This window comes from Pteronotus mesoamericanus, unplaced genomic scaffold (assembly GCF_021234165.1).
Source record: "Pteronotus mesoamericanus isolate MK-2021 breed Mesoamerican mustached bat unplaced genomic scaffold, CSHL_Meso_final contig_68, whole genome shotgun sequence".
Taxonomy (NCBI): Eukaryota; Metazoa; Chordata; class Mammalia; order Chiroptera; family Mormoopidae; genus Pteronotus; species Pteronotus mesoamericanus.
In genome coordinates, this window is record NW_026555234.1 from 19,211,603 (window position 1) to 19,229,956 (window position 18,354).

Consider the following 18,354-nt stretch of genomic DNA (forward strand, 5'->3'; position numbering starts at 1 on the left):
GGTAGCAATGGTGTATAAACCACAGCATTAATACTGACTGTTATCAATGTTGTTCTAAAACCTATAGCATGGAAAAGCATTGTCTACCTCTTTGTTTATTGCCAAAATTCATGAAGTACCATGAAAATATGCATAAAAGTAATAAATGGAATATATTGTTGTTTTCAATATTTGAAAAATTTTAACTGCAAGCAAATAAAGAGTGGTAAAATATATTCATGAGTTCATTAAATTGTTTTAGGTGATAAATTATTTGATTTTTCTTTCTTTTAAATGCATTGCTACACTTGCCAAGGAGTGTTAGGTAACTTATTTTTTATTAATTTACATTTCATAGGTATCTTCCTTTTCACAATTTGGATGTTTTTAATTCTATGCTAAAAATCAAGCCTTTTAAAGAGTCAAGTTAAATATTTGACAGTCAAGTTAAAATTCATCACCTTTATAAATATATTTTATTCACTTTTAGTCCTCAATCATTTTGAATCCTAATTTAAATTGATAACTATGCTTATAAAATCTCCAGAGAGATTTTTAAAATCCCCAAATTCCATGTTTGAAAATTTTATGAGATTTCCCACATGGAATAATTAAAACATACCCACAATCTGCCTTATAATCTTAGAACTATGCAGTGGAACTAAGCAATTTTCTTGAAAGAACACAATTATACTTTGCAGAGAAAAAGATATATTTGAAAATACATATGATACAAAGCAGAATGAAATAAGAATTTTTATGGATATTCTAACAAAAATACAATGAGAATAAAGAGAAAAGAGATGTATTATTTTGGCCAAGGAAAATGGCATGTGAATTGGATCTTGATGGGAAAGACTTCAAAAGTATCAACAGCAAAACTGCAAATAAGAAAACATCCAGGGTAGAATGGGCTGAGAAATCTGGCTATGTAAGAATTTGCTACATTGTACAGTACTCTCTTTGTTCCTACCTATAGGAGCTGGCTTGTAATAAAAGTTTAAAATGATCGTAGAGGCTATATTAAAAAAATAATTGTGAATAAAAATAATACTGATAGTATTATGCTTTATACAGTCAAATAAAGCAAGAGTGAGTAATATAGGTATGAAGAGAAAAAAGGAAAAAATGAAGGCACTGATTAATAAGCAAAAATGTATTCTTTAGCAAAATATAGAATTAGAATTGTAGACGAAGAATGGATGCTGTAGGTATTCTGAGAACTGGGGTAACTAGTCACAATCAGATTCCATCACACAGAAAGTGGTTTTTATAAGTCAGTGCGTTTGATTTTTTCCCTTGTTTTGGTTTCCTTTATAGATAAGTTGCATTTGACACTGTTGAAGATACTTAATCCATAAGTACCAGTCATGTCAATGTGTCCACCTAAAATGACAATCCTTAGAAATGTATACTTCTTCAGGATTTACATTTTTCTGTCTTCTTATCTGTGCGTGTGCGGTCCCATGGCATGCTGCCTACTAAGGATTGGTAGGACCCTTGGCAACCGCGGCAGCATTCAGAGGTGCCAGGTAATACTGAGTTTGAGAAAAGCATCTTGCAGAATTTTTCTTATGGCATCTGTGAAATTGGAAGTGCAAGGAAATTTCTTTTCTGACAGACTTGCCACATTGGTCCCATATGCCTCTGTACATTTAGTGACACCTGTTCATGCTGGTGTGCCAAAGGTTTATAAAAATTCAAAAAAAAAAAAAAAAAAGAAAGGAAGAAAAGAAAAATGCTGACTCTTCTCTACTTATGGCCTTGTCTGTATATCCAGATATACTACTGATCAGTCACATAGTCATGTGGTGAATCAAATAGTTCACATAGATTATATACTTTCTGAATCATGTATTTTATTTCAGACAAATAACTATTTACACAATGGTTATAGTAAAATATTTTAGGTAATCAACTATGTTTATGTGTATGTGTATTAATCTCAAAATCTTTCCTTTATATACCATATATCTTAATGTATTTTATGCACTAACCCATGACTTGGTCACAAAAACCCTGAGATACACACATATTCTCAATTTCAATAATATACTCTCATGGTAAATGAAGGAGATTGAATAAATGTGGATGAATTGTGAAGTTTAATCTAAAAATACCTCTTAGACATTGTTTAGCTGTATTTTCTAGCCCGTCATTATTATAAATGATTAAGCAAATAAATAATTACATAGTATGCTCCTAATATAATATATATTTGTCTTGCTAAAACCTATTAATTAAAACAAATACATTTTTTAATATGTTTATGGTATTTCAAAACATTAATGATGAGTTTCTATTAATTGCACAGCCTAGGAATTGTAATCATCTTGGAATAAACAGTGCCAAAGAAAAAAAACCCAGCATTTTTTAAAGATTACAGTGTCAATGAGGAATCGTTTACAGCCTTGATGCTGAGGAATTCTTTGCAAGAACTCTATGTAGGTGATTACTTGCACTTAATCAAACTATTAATAAGGTACATCGAAGTCAATGTCATAAGTTGCAGAGAATCTTTAAATCATGTTAAAACTCAAAGATAAATGTACTCCTCCTTCCGCAATTCCTTAAGTAATTTCTGAGTATTTACTTTATTTCCCGCTTTGTGCTAGATCCTAGGAATACAAAGATTACCACAAAAAGATCCCTTCACTGAAAGCACTCTGGCTTGGTAGGCGAGGCAGATTTATTCACACATATCTATTTATAATGTCATAAACTAGATATGGGTTACAGATAGTGAATTTTATCCTACACAAAGTAGGATCTCATAACGGTTTTAAGTGTGGCGAGCTGTTAGGCAGCATCTGTGGTTTAAGATGATAGTGACTAGTGAGAGCGTGATGACAGGAGGAAGTATTCAGTCAGTCAGTGGGTCACCAGTCCTGAGGACTGAGTGTACGACAGCCCCTTCCTGTTGAATGGAGTCTATTTTAACAGCTAATGATGACAAAGAAATTTCTGTATATTAGGAATTTTATGTTGCCTTTTAGGTAAGTAAAAACTTGCTGTAAAAGTTTCACTGAAAAGTAATGTTTTCTTAATTATTAAATGACGAGAGAGAAGAAAACAGATATTTGACTGAAATATAGGTTTTAGAGTTGTAAAAAAACAAGTTTTTTAATCATCAAATATCTTTCTTTTGTAGGTGATAAACAGAGGGCCAGAAAGGTGAAAAGAAATGCATATTATAAAGGACCAAAGTACAACTAAGACACGATTTAAATCCAGGTAGAGTAGTGACTTCTCATAAGCCACCTAGTGACTCAGTGTAATCATACGTGCACAACCTGTAATCATGGAAGAAAAGTAACTATAAAATTTTTTAGGGACTTCAATTAAAAATAAGGGACCTTATACCATTGTTGTGTTTGTACTACAGATACGTAGTCAAGTAAAAATTAATACAACATTTTTGAAGAATTTAGGTGTAGAAATAAGCAAAGTACATCCAAATAAGAACAAGCAGAAAGTATTTATTCAGAGTTTGCTACATCAAAAGAGCCAGACATCATCAGTTGCATTTGGCATGCTCAAAGGCAGGTAGGAGAGCAAAAGACTGTACAATGAACAAAAGGGAAGGCTTTAGTTGTGCCCTGAGTAGAAGCTGTGTGGCAAGGAGAAGCTGGGGTCATGCCCACAAGAAGCATCAGGCATCCTATGTGGTCTGTTTGGAGAATATATTGGGTTTCTATGGCTGGTCCTGAGATAGATGGAGGATGGGAGGGGTGAAGTGGTGGGAAAGGAGAGAACAAAGAGAAGAGCTGGCAGTTAGTGACCAAGTCCTGACTCTTCTGGGCCAATTGCTACAGAGATTTTTGGAGTTCCATGCTGGTTGCTGCGTCAGGCTTCTATTTCCAAGTAAGTTCTGATAATTGTCCATTTTATATTCAGTCTCTCATAGGGAAATGTTACCAATGACACAAATATATAAGAGTGTTACTTCTTTTTAAGTGTCTATTGGATACCTCTACTTAGATCTAGATATTTTTCTATCACCAAAAATTAAGATGGGGTTAATGGCTTAAAAAACCTTTTTAAAAGTCATTTTAAACAATTTTATATCTTATTTTGGAGAATCTTGTCATAACACTTCCTTAGGAAGTGTTCACCATTGGCTTGCTCTTGTTTTGTCCATACATATGCATGACTTTACCAACCAAAATTGTTACTATTGAAAACCCATTGAATGTTTAAGAAAAAAAATGGAGAGAGGTTACTTGTCGTTTTTTTCCCCAATAAAATGAAATGCTTTTAGAAATTTTTGTTTAATTTTTTCACTAAAATTTCTGTATTTTCTTCAAGTTTACCCATTGTCCAAGCCATCTTCTTTTACAAATATTTTTAAGCTAAAAATGATCCTTTCTTTCTATTCATAGATGACAACCAGATGCAAAATGATAGATTTCATATCTTGAAATATACTTGCTATCTTTCCTGTTGAAACAAAGTGACGGATGATAACCTGAATTCAATGTTTAACATCGCATTTTACTTTTTATCTCAATACACTTCTTTAAAGACAGAGGAGAAAATGGTTTCCTTATGTTTAATGATGAACACTATATATACACTGGCACTGACTTGAATGATCATTACATAAACAACTATCACTCTTTAATTTTTATCTTATTATTTATTTTTCATTTACACACACACACACATACACACACACAATTAAAATAGGATGTCAGAAAGCCTTTTGTCCAGAAGCAGCTGTCACACATTCAGTTTCGGGACTGGTCACTCACTAATTGCCTGCTTGAAGATTGTGAGTTATCTTTACGCTAATTTAACTTTTAATTTAACACATGTTCAAAATGTGTTTTGCTAAATTCTAAATACAAAGTTTAACTTACAATCTATTTTGGAATACTTCCTGGTAGTGCGTGACAGCATGGCTTTAAGATATCAAATAACTGATCCCATATGGACCAAATTTTAACTATCACTTAGGGTTTCATATAAAAATGCTTTTGTATTACATATTTACATATTTCCTTTTTGATGTACCTTGGTCACTTTATATAGATATGTTCATCACTAGTCTCTTCTTTGGTTATCTGTGTTAAAGAAAGATAAGTTCAAAATGTGTTGTTTGTGCTAAACTGCAGGACATCACACTGATAGTGAATTACAGGCTCAGCTCTCCCAGAAATGGAATCCTAAACTGGTAGTCAGGAAGCATCAGAGCATCACTAGTTAGGTAACCCACCTGCCTGCCTGCCTGACGACCCCTTCCATCTCCCAAGGGGAAGAAACCTTGCAATAACCAACCCACTTTGTTTTTACCTAGTATAGTTTCCTTTCCCTTGCTCTCTTCTGCCTATAAATCTTTTTGTACAGCTCCCTTTTTTTGTGTGTGCAAGTGAACTCTTAAAAATTTAATATGCCTCAGTTTGTCTTTTAACAGATGCCATAGTCTTAGTTAGCAATGCTATAAAATGGTTGAGATTGATGTGCTTTGAGTAAAATCTTTCGGCATAAATTTGTCTTGCTCCAAGGGATACAAAATTCTTCTCATGAAACATAGATGGTTTTGATTTACAACCAAATACCTGCTCAATAATACTTTCAGCTTAATGCTTTTTAAGTTTATTTTTTCTGAACCATCTCCTCACTAAGTCTAGAGACCAAAGTACTTAAAGTCCCTAATAATCTTATTAACCTTAATTTCAAACTTACTTTGTGTATCTTTCTTCTTCATAGAATTGCCACATATCTTGGCAATATCTAGCCTGATACCAACTCATATCACATCTGTACTACCGACATTCATATATTAAAAGTTATTTTCATTAAAGAGTTCCACCAATTTGATGCACATGTTTCTCAAGGTTGAAAAGACAGAGCTTGTATTATTCTTGCTAATGTTGCAGTCAAGACTCATCTCAGAAAATTGCTGGTGTCCAAAGAATACTAAATTATTACATTCTCCAATATTGGTCATGAAAAGTCAGTATCTTAACTGACCAACCAAAACCTATTTAGATTATGCACGAAAGCACTCTCTTTTTCAAATGTTTGAGATCAGATTTTGAATTCCATGTTTTAAAATGATATTTGATGGTCAAGGGCCTTTAGGAACCACATGATTCTCAGAGGCCATAGTTAGCTATATAATGTTAATATTTCTTTATAATGATACACACACACACACACACACACACACCATTTTTGGAAAGTAATCAATGAGATTTTAGACATTTTTCTTAAACTGTGTTATCATCTGATATATGTGTATGTTAATTCTGTCACTCAGATATCTGATTCTTCATTTAACATTTTCGTGCTATGGTCCAGAGTTGGTACTGGGTAGAACAGAGAAATCATAAAGTATTCATTGATTAGGCCTCTGTTTGAACTAAAATAAATTAAAATGTATGAGCCAGTCATTTTTACAAAATACATCTTTTTAGCTGTCAGTCCAGAAACATAGAACAAAAATAATCATATGCTCAGTTGTGCTTTTGTCTAACAAACATAAACAGATTATACGTTAGAGAAAAATGTTTTCTAGATGTTTGGTTAAGTAAAATAGGGAAAGAAAAATTTTAAATAAGTTATATTTATGTATACAATATCATGAGTTTAAAGGTCAAACTGGAATAACTAGGAAAGTTACTTTGCTAATTTCAAACCATTTTTAAAAAAGTGTTAATGATATTTCAAAATATAAAACTTAAACTGTTTTTAATATATATTACAAAGCAGTTTAAGTATAATTAATAATGCAATTTAACCATACAGTTTAAACTACTGCCACATATTTTGCATTGATTTGCATATATTTTATTAAGTGAGCTCTAACCCAAAGTATGAAATAGCCTTTAGACGTCATTTTCATGCTGATAAGCATAGGTAATTATAGATATATATAATAAGTATTTGAAAAGGTATTCCTGAGGAACAGAAGACTAAGTACACAATGAAAAAGGAAACAATATACTAAACCTTCTAAATGTATTTTTACAACCTGTACTTATCAAAAAGAGGTATTCTGAAAACACTAATACTGTCAATTTAAAAATAAATTTTCACCTCATTATATTTTTAAAAGTAGTGAAGAAATAAATGCTAGATTGAGCCTTGGGGAACAAAATATATTACAGGCATGAAAATGTTTCATGCCTGATGCTGCTTTCAAATGACAGCATAATATGTTATGGATCATTTGATTTTTTTGTATGAAAATGCATTCAGCACCCAAAAAGGCATATGCGGCTAACGGCGTGCGCTGCAGTTCTTTTCATGACAGCTGGCAACAAGAAAATGCCAGTCAAAACACAAAATGTCAAGCAGAAATTTCCCCAATAAAAGTAATAAAAATCATTCATAAATAAGCTTCATTAAATGGCTCTCATTAATTCCCAACATTATTAATCAAAAGCAGTTTCAAATAATTTGTAAATTATAACCTAAAAGAACAGAAAGAGCTCAGAAAAGTTAACCACGTTTTCTTGTTATTTCCTTTTCTTTTTTTTTTTCTGGGCATATAACTAAGATTTTCCTTGTTTAAGTGTAGTCTGTGCTTAATATAAATCTCTCCTTCTGTGTATAAGTCCAAACTAAGGATTTTTGGAAGGTACAGAATTAGTTCAAAACCTCTATGGTATTTGAAATCATTATTACAAATAGAGGGTCAATATATTAAGGATGTGCATGCCTTTTGTAAGACCCCAGGATAAATTAATTATATTTTTGTCAAATTGCTTTATTTTTATTCTAAAGGATAAATAAATCCTTTCTTGTTATTTCTTATAAGGTTAGCTCCTATTCATCATATCTCAGAAGTTCACTAATAAGAGGCTTATTTTAAATATGCCAAGTTGTGAGATTTAAATATTCTGAGTACTTTCTATCAAACACAAATTAACAATATTAACAGCTATACATCTTATTAAATTTTTCCTACATTTAAAGCAAAGTGGCTTTCAGTTAATTTTTCAGTCTTCTTCCATGTAGACATTTTTACAGTCAATATTCACTTACATATTTATTTTGGCTATAGTGTTTGCTTTTATGGAGCCAAGTTTCTTTGTAACTTCACAAACTGGTACACATTGATTTATGAAGATTCATGGCTGCTTTGGAGTTTTATAATTTATTAGAGCCAAGGCAACAGAGAATTCTACCTGGTAAGATTATCGCTATTTTTACTTCTACCTTAATACCTTTCTTTCCCTCACACATCTAATTAAAAAGAACAAGACAGTTGAAAGGGAAACACTAAAATTAGCTGTGATACAATAAAACAATATTAGCTAACCAAGAAGTGTATTTCCTAGTCAGGATTACCTTCTCTAGTGACAGAAAAACATTCCTTTAGAGGTTTTGAGTCCTTTTGCAAAGAGAGCTAAATGCAGTACCTTGTGAGATACGATGACCTCATCCTGTTGGCCCCGAACTTATTACAGAGGTTATTTCTTTGAATTGGCCAAGTATAGATTTATTTTCTCCCTTTCTATTTCTTTCCCTCTATATGTATTTCAATTTATAGATAAATAAGTCATTCGCATATGTAGATCATTTTATTCATGTATTAGTTATGTATTTATATAATTTATATTTTTATAATAGTATCATATATACTATGAAATTGTTACATTATTATATTTTATATAGTGCCTTTATACATGTGTTATATATTATTAAGTATAAATAAGTCGAGGTAATACCAAGAAGTGGTAAAGGCTAAGATAGGTAGCATCTACTAGGTTTTTAAAAATGTACTTTTGGTTGGTTATGCAGTATACAAAGCAGAAATCATAATATCTAGATGTAAAAAAGACCCTAGTTCAACGTGGAAAAGCAACAAAACCCGACATTGAATAAAAATGTGGCGGCAGCTTTGGAATGTGAACGTTTGATCACGCTGGCGGGGCCGGGCGGAAACACTGAAGCTTTCTCAGGGATGGAGTTCCCACCAGCGACAGAGCGCTCCGGGAGGCGCACGTGGCCTCTCCAGGCCCAGCTTCTAAACTGCCATGAAATTTCTTCTGCCATGTTTATCAGCCGAAGCAACTCCCAAGGCCTGCCCAGATTCTAGTGACAGAGGAATAAGACTTTACCTTTTAAGTTAGGAAAAACTGCTATAAGAATGCAAAGGATGAAGATATAGGGAGGAGTGAAGAATTGTAGCCATATTTGCAACTTACCACAGAAGATTAATTTGCCCTGCAATTCCTTGTCATAAAATACTAAGGGAATGTTCTCTAAAGCCCAAACTGCATTAAAAAAAGCCAGAGAACTGTATTAAATTTTATTTTTATAGAAAAAGAGGCTTCTGAAATTAATCCTATCAATTTTTCTAACAGGAAAAATTTAAGAATGTGTAATACTTCTTAAACATAGGAGTTTTGTTTTCAGCTATAAAGCAGTTGTGAATATTTCATAGATTAATTGAAGTGATTTTTCAGATTATAAAAGTAAATGTCATGAAATATAGAATAAAATATATCATTTTATTATAAATGTATGACAAAGATAATAAATAAAAATGAGTTCAATATTTATGTGAGACATCAATTCTAAAGGCTTAATTTATTTTAGTGGAGTGCAATAAAATGCATAACAAATTGAACATTATTTTATTTATCTAAATAGCTTCATAAATGTACATGACACTACAATGATCAGTATTAGACAAATAGCAACTCCTGTTCACAGAAATTATGAGTATATATAAATATGTCTGATGGAGGAGAAATAAACACTTTTTTTAAAGGATTTATTAATTTACTTATTTTTAGAGATGGGGAAGGGTGAGAGAAAGAGAGGTAAAGAAACATCAATGTGTGGTTGCCTCTCGTGCATGCTCTCCACTGGGGACCTGACCCGCAACCCAGGCAAGTGTCCTGACAGGGAATCAAACCGGGAACCTTTGGTTTCGCAGGCAAGAGCTCAATCCACTGAACCACACTAGTCAGGACTAAACATATGTTTAATAGAAGTAAATATATGTCTGAATTTTGAGAATATTTTTAAAGTGGATAAAGTTAGAAATATTATGAATAACAAGGAATATACTATGCATTGATATAAATAGTTGACCCACATTTTTATATATTTTCTAGTATTTTTATTCTGAAAAAATAGCAATCCTATAGAAAATAAGTAAGTAGAGAGTATTTTTTATACCAATTATTAACATTTGCCACATTGTTTTACCTCTTCTACCCTCTTAGTCCCCCGCTCCCTCTCTCTCTACTACCTTTCTCTTTCCCTCTCTTTCTTTTTTCCCTGTTCTTTTTTTCCCTGAAACATTTCAAATCCTTTAGGACCTACCTCCTAAGAATAAGTACAATCTGCTACATGACAACAACAGAATTATACACACAAGGAAGATAATTAATATTGATATCATAAAATTGTGTAACTATATAGTTCACTTTCTGAATCTCCAATTTGTACCCCAAATTTTATTATATCTACTTTTCTCCCAAACTAAAATGCTTTCAAAGGTATCATGTTGCATTTGATTGTAATGTATTTTTAGTCTTCTTAAATCTGGAAGAGCTCAACATTTTTAATTTTTAATGATATGGATAATATTGAAGAGTTCAGGCCATTTGGATTATGAATTTCCAACAATTTAGCTGTTGTACCTGACAGTTAAGGATAGATTCAGGTTAAATATTTCTAATAGAAATATCAAGAATATACCTTCTATAACTCTACATCCAAAGAGAACATTTATTTCCTTTTCTAAAGGATAAGAACAGTAGGAGATTTAAGACAGTATGAATATTGCTTTCCCAAACCTATGAATATATTGACTTTTAGAGCCGATTCCTAATATATGCTTGAATTATTTAGTATGTTGAGTAATGTAGAAGAATAGTCTTCTCTGTTCAACTCATATTTTTCTTTAAAAAAATTCTTTCTTCTGCTAAAAAAATACATCTCTACCAAATTGGCACTCCAAGATATGCTAAGGGGAGTGGTTTAAGAAGATGAAGGAAAAGAATGAGAGAGAGAGGAACACACATACAAAGAGAAAAGATGAGTAAGTTTCTATCAGTAATATCTTTCAACATGAATGGACTAATGCCCCAATCAAAAGACACAGCGTAGCTGAATGGATAAGAAAACATGACCCACACATATGCTGCCTACAAGAGACCCACCTCAGAGCCAAAGACCTACACAGATTTAAAGTAAACGGATGGAAAAAAATATTCCCAGCAAATGGTCAAGAGAAAAAGGCCAGGGTTGCCATACTTGTATCAGACAAAGTAGATTTCAAAACAAAGGCCATAAAAAGAGACCCAGAGGGGCACTTTATCATACTTAAAGGAAGAATCTATCAAGAAGACATCAACATTGTAAACTTATATGCTCCCAATATAAGAGCCCCCAAGTTTATAAGGAAATTGTTGGATGACTTCAAAAAAGATAAACAGCAACACACTAATAGTAGGGGATTTCAACACCCCACTGTCAAAAATGGACAGATCTTCCAAACAAAACATTAATAACGATATTGTGGCGCTGAATGACACACTGAATCAAAGAGACTTAACTGACATATATAGAACCTTACATCGCAAAGAAGAAAAATACACATTCTTTTCAAATGCTCATGACAGTTTTTCAAAGATAGACTAAATGATAGGACACAAAGCAAACCTCAGCAAATTCAGGAAAATTTAAATAATACCAAACATTTCTCTGACCACAAGAGCTTGAAACTGGAAATCAACCTCAAAAAGAAGCTTCAAAAACTTGCAAACTCATGGAGACTCAACAGTAGGCTATTAAACAATGAATGGGTCAATAATGAGATAAGAGAAGAAATCAAAAAATTTCTGGAAACAAATGAAAATGAACAGACAACTGTCCAAAACCTATGGGACACAGCAAAGGCAGTCCTGAGAGGGAAGTTCATAGCAATACAGGCTTACCTAAAAAACATAGAAACATTTCAAATTAAAGACCTAACACTACAACTTCAAGAACTGAAGAAACAACAACAAATAAATCCCAAAACAAGTAGAAGGAGGAAATAGTCAAGATTAAAGCAGAACTGAATGACATAGAGACGAAAAGAACAATTCAGAGGATCAACCAATCCAGAAGCTGGTTCTTTAAAAAGATAAATAAAATTGACAAGCCTTTAAGCAGACTCATCAAGAAAAAAAGGGAGAGGACCCAAATTAATAATATCAGAAATGAAAGAGGAGGAATAACAACTGATACCACAGAAATACAAAGGATTGTCAGAAACTACTTATGAACAATTATACGCCAAGAAATTTGAAAATCTTGATGAAATGGACAAATTTCTAGAAATGTATAATCTTCCCACACTGAAGGAGGAAGAAACAGAAAGCTTGAACAGACCGATAACAGTTGGGGAAATTGAAGCAGTAATCAAGAAACTCCCAGCACACAAAAGCCCAGGGCCGGACGTTTCACAGGAGAATTTTACAAAACATTTAAGGAAGAGCTAACCCTTGTCCTTCTCAGACTATTCCAAAAAATCCAAGAGGAGGGAAGACTCCCAGACTCTTTTTATGAGGCCAGCATCACCCTGATCCCAAAACTAGATAAAGAAAGAAAACTACAGGCAAATTTCACTGATGAACAGAGATGCTAAAATCCTCAACAAAATATTGGAAAACCACATCCAGCAATGCATGAAAAAGATTATCCACCACGATCAAGTGGGATTCATCCCAGGGATGCAGGGATGGTTCAATATACGCAAATCAGTAAACGTGATACATCACATAAATAAAAGACAAAAACCACATGATCATCTCGATAGATGCAGAAAGAGCATTCGATAAGGTACAGCACCCATTTATGATCAAAACACTCAGCAAAATGGGAATAAATGGGGCATTCCTCAACGTAATAAAGGCCATTTGTGAGAAACCTACAGCCAATATCATACTCAAAGGGCAAAAACTGAAAGCTTTCCCACTAAGATCAGGAACACGACAAGGATGTCCGCTCTCACTGCTTCTTTTCAACATCGTATTGGAAGTCCTAGCCACAGCGGTCAGACAAGAGAAAGAGATAAAAGGCATCCAAATAGGAAAGGAGGAAGTAAAACTATCATTGTTTGCAGATGACATGATAGTGTACATAGAGAACCCTGTAGACTCTACCAAAAAACTCCTCAACCTAATGAGTGAATTTGGCAAAACAGCAGGATACAAAGTCAACATTCAGAAATCAAAGGCATTTTTCTACGCTAGAAATTCAATAGAAGAAGAAGAAATCAGAGAAAAAATACCATTCGATATAGCAAGAAGAAAAATAAAGTACCTAGGGATAAATTTAACCAAAGATGTAAAAGACCTGTATGCAGAAAACTATACAACACTGAAAAAAGAAATTAAGGAAGACACAAACAAATGGAAGCATATACCGTGCTCATGGATTGGAAGAATTAATATCGTCAAAATATCCATACTACCCAAAGCAATTTATAGATTCAACGCAATCCCTATTAAGATACCAATGACGTATTTCACAGAAAGAACAGACATTTCAAAAATTCATATGGAACCATAAATGACCCCGAATAGCCGCACCAATTTTAAGAAACACAAAGTAGGAGGAATCACAATACCGGACATCAAACTACACTACAAAGCCACTATACTCAAAACAATCTGGCACAAGAACAGACCCATAGACCACTGGAACAGAATAGAAAGCCCAGAAATAAGCCCAGGTCTCTATGGGCATCTAATATTTGACAAAGGGGGCAGAAGCATAAAATGGAGCCATAATAGCCTCTTCAAAAAATGGTGTTGGGAGAGCTGGACGGCTACATGCAAAAAATTGAAATTGGACCATCAGCTGACACCATACACAAAAATAAACTCAAGAGGGATCAAAGACTTAAATATAAGTCGCAACACCATCAAAGTCCTAAAGGAGAACATTGGCAGGAAACTCTCAGATATCCCACAATTTTTTCACTGACATGTCTCCTAAAGCAAGGGACATAAAGGAAAGAATAAACAAGTGAAACCTCATAAAAATAAGAAGCTTCTGCACGGCTAAAGAAGACATCAGCAAAATGAAAAGGGAGCCAACTGTATAGGAAAATATATTCGCTAATGATACATCAGATAGAGGTCTGATCTCCAAGATATATAAAGAACTCACTTGACTCCACTCCAAGAAGACAAACGATCCAATCAAAAAATGGGCAAAAGACCTGGGCAGACGCTTTTCCAAGGAAGAGATACAGAGGGCCCAGAGACTTTTGAAAGGATGCTCAGCATCACTAGCCATCAGAGAAATGCAGATCAAAACCACCATGAGGTACCACCTCACACTGGTCAGAATGGCCATCATAAACAGATCCACAAACAACAGGTGCTGGCGAGGCTGTGGAGAAAAGGGAACCCTAGTCCAGTGTTGGTGGGAATGCAGACTGGTGCAACCATTGTGGAAAACAGTGTGGAATTTCCTCAAAAAGCTGAAAATGGAACTGCCTTTTGATCCAGTGATTCCACTGCTGGGACTATACCCTGAGAACACCAAAACGCCAATACAAAAGAACCTACGCACCCCAATGTTCATAGCAGCACAATTTACAATAGCCAAGTCTTGTAAGCAACCTAAATGCCCATCAGTAGATGATTGGATCAAAAAATTTCATGGGACATATACACAATGGAATACCACGCAGCAGAAAGAAAAAAAGAACTACTAAACTTCACGACAGCATGGATGGAACTGGAGAGCATTATGCTAAGTGAAATAAGCCAGGGAGTGAAAGACAAATACCATATGATCTCACCTATAAGTGGAACCTATCCAACAATACAAAGATGCAAGCAAAATAAGACCAGCAACACTGAAAGGAAAAGAAACCAACAGAGACAAGAGAGAAGCGGAGGTGGGGAAAAGGAAGGGAAGGGGAAAGCCAAGGAACATATAGGAAGGACTCATGGACAAAACCAAAGGGGAAGAGCTGAGCGAGGGAATGGGGGAGGGGACAAGGGAAAGGGGTTGGGGTTAGGCAGAGACAAATGTATTTGAAAAAATAAATAAATAAAACATTTTAAAAAAAGAAAGGAAAAAAAATTCTTCCTTCTTAGTTTTGTAAATTATTATGTATTTCTAGACTTTTTTGTTTTTATCTAATTTATTGTCATTAATCTTTTGGATGCTGAAATTTTACAGAATTTGGTCAGATTGCCCTTTTCATTGGAGTCTGTATACTATGATGTATGTTAGGAGTGTTGGACCACTTTATTTCCTTTCTTTCTGGTTTAACAAAATGTGTATGGTCACATTTTCTTCTCTACTTCTGATAGAGAATCATCCTTTCCTATGAGTTCATTCTGGAGAAGAGTAGAAATATTTAGGTACCACTGATTCCCAGCTTTCAAAGCTATATATATGTCTGGATACACACACACACACACACACACACACACACACACACACACATTTGCACTTATATCGATTTTCCAAAGAATCCTTAAGGTGTCAACATACCCAGTAGCTTACTTGGGGGGGGTTCTTCCATGTTTTTAGATATGATTTTATATCCCTATTATCCTTGAAGCTATCAAGAAACAAGGGATCTCACATCATATATTAAGTTCACTGTAGTATTATATCTGATTAGAAAATTTAACAATTATTGTTTATAAAATAATAGTATATTAAGAAAAAATTTCAGTTAACTACAAGTAAGAGCAGGCTTCTAATTTCCACAATGATATAATGCATTCTTCTAATAATATCTCTTGAAATGTATATTCTTTTTGAAATGTAAATATATAGTCAACATTTTTTGTTACTTTTTTCCTTTTTAAAATGTTTTTATTTGAAACGATCTTACACCAATAGAAATGTTAAAAAATACAAAGGGATCTTTTCTAAACTTTTTGAAAAAAGTTGCTGATATGATGTCCCAATGTCTTAAAAATTAAGTGAATTTTTACAAGAAAATATATTCTTTTATTTAACCACAATATACTCATCAATGCCAAGAAATCAACACTGACACATTCCTGCCATTTAAATTTTAGATCCATATCAAACTTAGTCAATTATCCTAAAAACTTCCTCTATAGATAACATGAAATGAAATCTGTGTTGCATTTTGTTGGAATCTTATTTCTTTCGAACTAGAATAGTTGCTCCTTGACTTTTATGATGCTGACAGTTTTGACTATTACAGGTCAATTATTTTGAAGAATGACACTTAACTTGTGTTTGGTGTATTCTCACATTATTAGCAAAGTGTAAGAGAAAAGATGCTGTTCTTCTTGCATCCAAACAACTGGCCTACAATTTCAATGTGCCCTAGTACCGGTGACTGTAACTTTGAGTCCTTGATTTATGCGGGGTCTTTCAGGAGGTTTGTGCATGACAAAGTGACTTTTTCTTTCCTTTGCAATTAAAAAGTAAATTTTAGCAACATGCTTGGAGACTCCATGCAGTAGCTCGACACCAGTACCCACTCTCTATATAGAAGATTTCTCACCTTGGGCTCTCGCATTCTGCACCTATCCCATAACAACCAACCCCCCCAGTTCACACTCTCCTTATTTTTCTGGGTCTTGCTTTTTGCTGTTTGTGTGTCTTTTTAAGTCTACCTACATAAGAACTCCCAGATGAAAACCTCACTTCTTTCTATCCTCATAAGGTTTATATTCATACTTGTTTTGTGACTGGTCAGGTTCCTTCTCTCTCTGGAATACAAAATATAATAAAGCATAAGAACTCATAAGAATTTAACCAAAATGGAGTAATTCGGAAGGAGGAATAAATAATTCAATTATTATTTCTAGCATGTATTATTTGTTCCAGATCTATTGAGGGTATCAAGGATTTTCTCCTTAAGGTGTAGAGTTTGTAGTAGGTGACACAGAAACTGATAAACAATATAGTAGATGGAAAAGTGTTGACACATAGAAGTTGTTATGAAAATTAAGAAAGAGAAGAATAAGCCCAAATTTAGGCTCAAAGTAGGTTTCCAGATGAAACGTCTGAGATTCATCTTGAATTTCTAATATTTTATAATCTACTTCTAGTATATTATATTCCATTTAGACTTAGCATTATCATCTTTACTCATCTCCATGTGCAGTGTTATGCTTTCTGAAACTCAGTGTTCTGGAGATGTCTCAGATGGTAATTACTATACATTCAATGTATACCTAACAACACAAAAACACTCAAGGAACACATTTATTAATCAAAATAGAACACAGGTAAATGTGTTTTGATGTAGTCCAAAGTGGCGGTGGTAAAAAATCCTTATATTTTGAGGAGAAAAACTCACAATGAGAATTTTTGTCAACTCTCTCTACCTATAGAGATATAGACATATCACAGAATATGTAATACGACTTTGTTGGAATAAACTTTGAGCTTGCTTAGCTAGAATTTTAATAATCTAAAACCTAGATTTGTGTTTACATAAAGTATATTTTGCAAATTGTTTTCTTAGATTTTTGAAGCTGTCTTGGATTCCTGGTGTCCAAAGAAAGCCTGTGACACTTAGATCACACTGTACTTTGCAGACAGCAGTGAAGGAGTCATTGCCAAACTCCCACAAACACATACATACCATTGGCTCTCAACTAAAGCAGTGTCACCCTATCACAGGAGAGGCTTATAATGTTGCTCATTTCCTTACCCTATTTTCACCACTAAACTGATATATTTGTTTCCTTCTTTCTTTGTACTAAAACTTATTTTCCAGGTAAAATATGAAAAAAATTAAAATTGCAAATTTATCGTCATAGATTGGGTGTTGCAGCTACTCAAATATAATGAAATACAGAATGATCATGTAGTCTTTGTCATTTGAAACATGTTCATTGAAAATATCAAGTATGTGTATCCAAACTTTAAATTTTATATTGCTGTCTCAGTATAAGACAAACTATATACATTTATAAGGAAGAATATTGAAACACTTTGAAAAATGAGGATCAAAAAATTGGCAAGCCACTTGAGGTGAAGGAAAGCAACATAAAAACACCAATTCTCCAAAATAGCATCTGCTTTGTTGAAGTTGGGAGAAGACTTAGAAAAGAGTTCTTGGTTTCCAGATTGGCAAGAGTCTTTAAATCTGCTCTGATTATATAAATACAAAAGGACATTAGTACAGAGATTGTTCACTGTGATTAGGCCTTTTGTGTTTGCTAATTGTCTCTAGGGAAAGTTAAGCCCCAATCCTCCCACAGAGACTGGGAAGATAAGAGGCACTATCTTCCCTGATAATGACATTTTAAAAGGATGGTTTCCAGATCCTTGAGAAAGGTATTCCTGGTATATAAAACTAGCCAGAGGCTTTTAACAGATATACAGAGAAAGAATTATAATTGTTATGTTTTCTAAAGTGAATGCTCTAAGAAAGAAGAGGTCAAGGTTTAC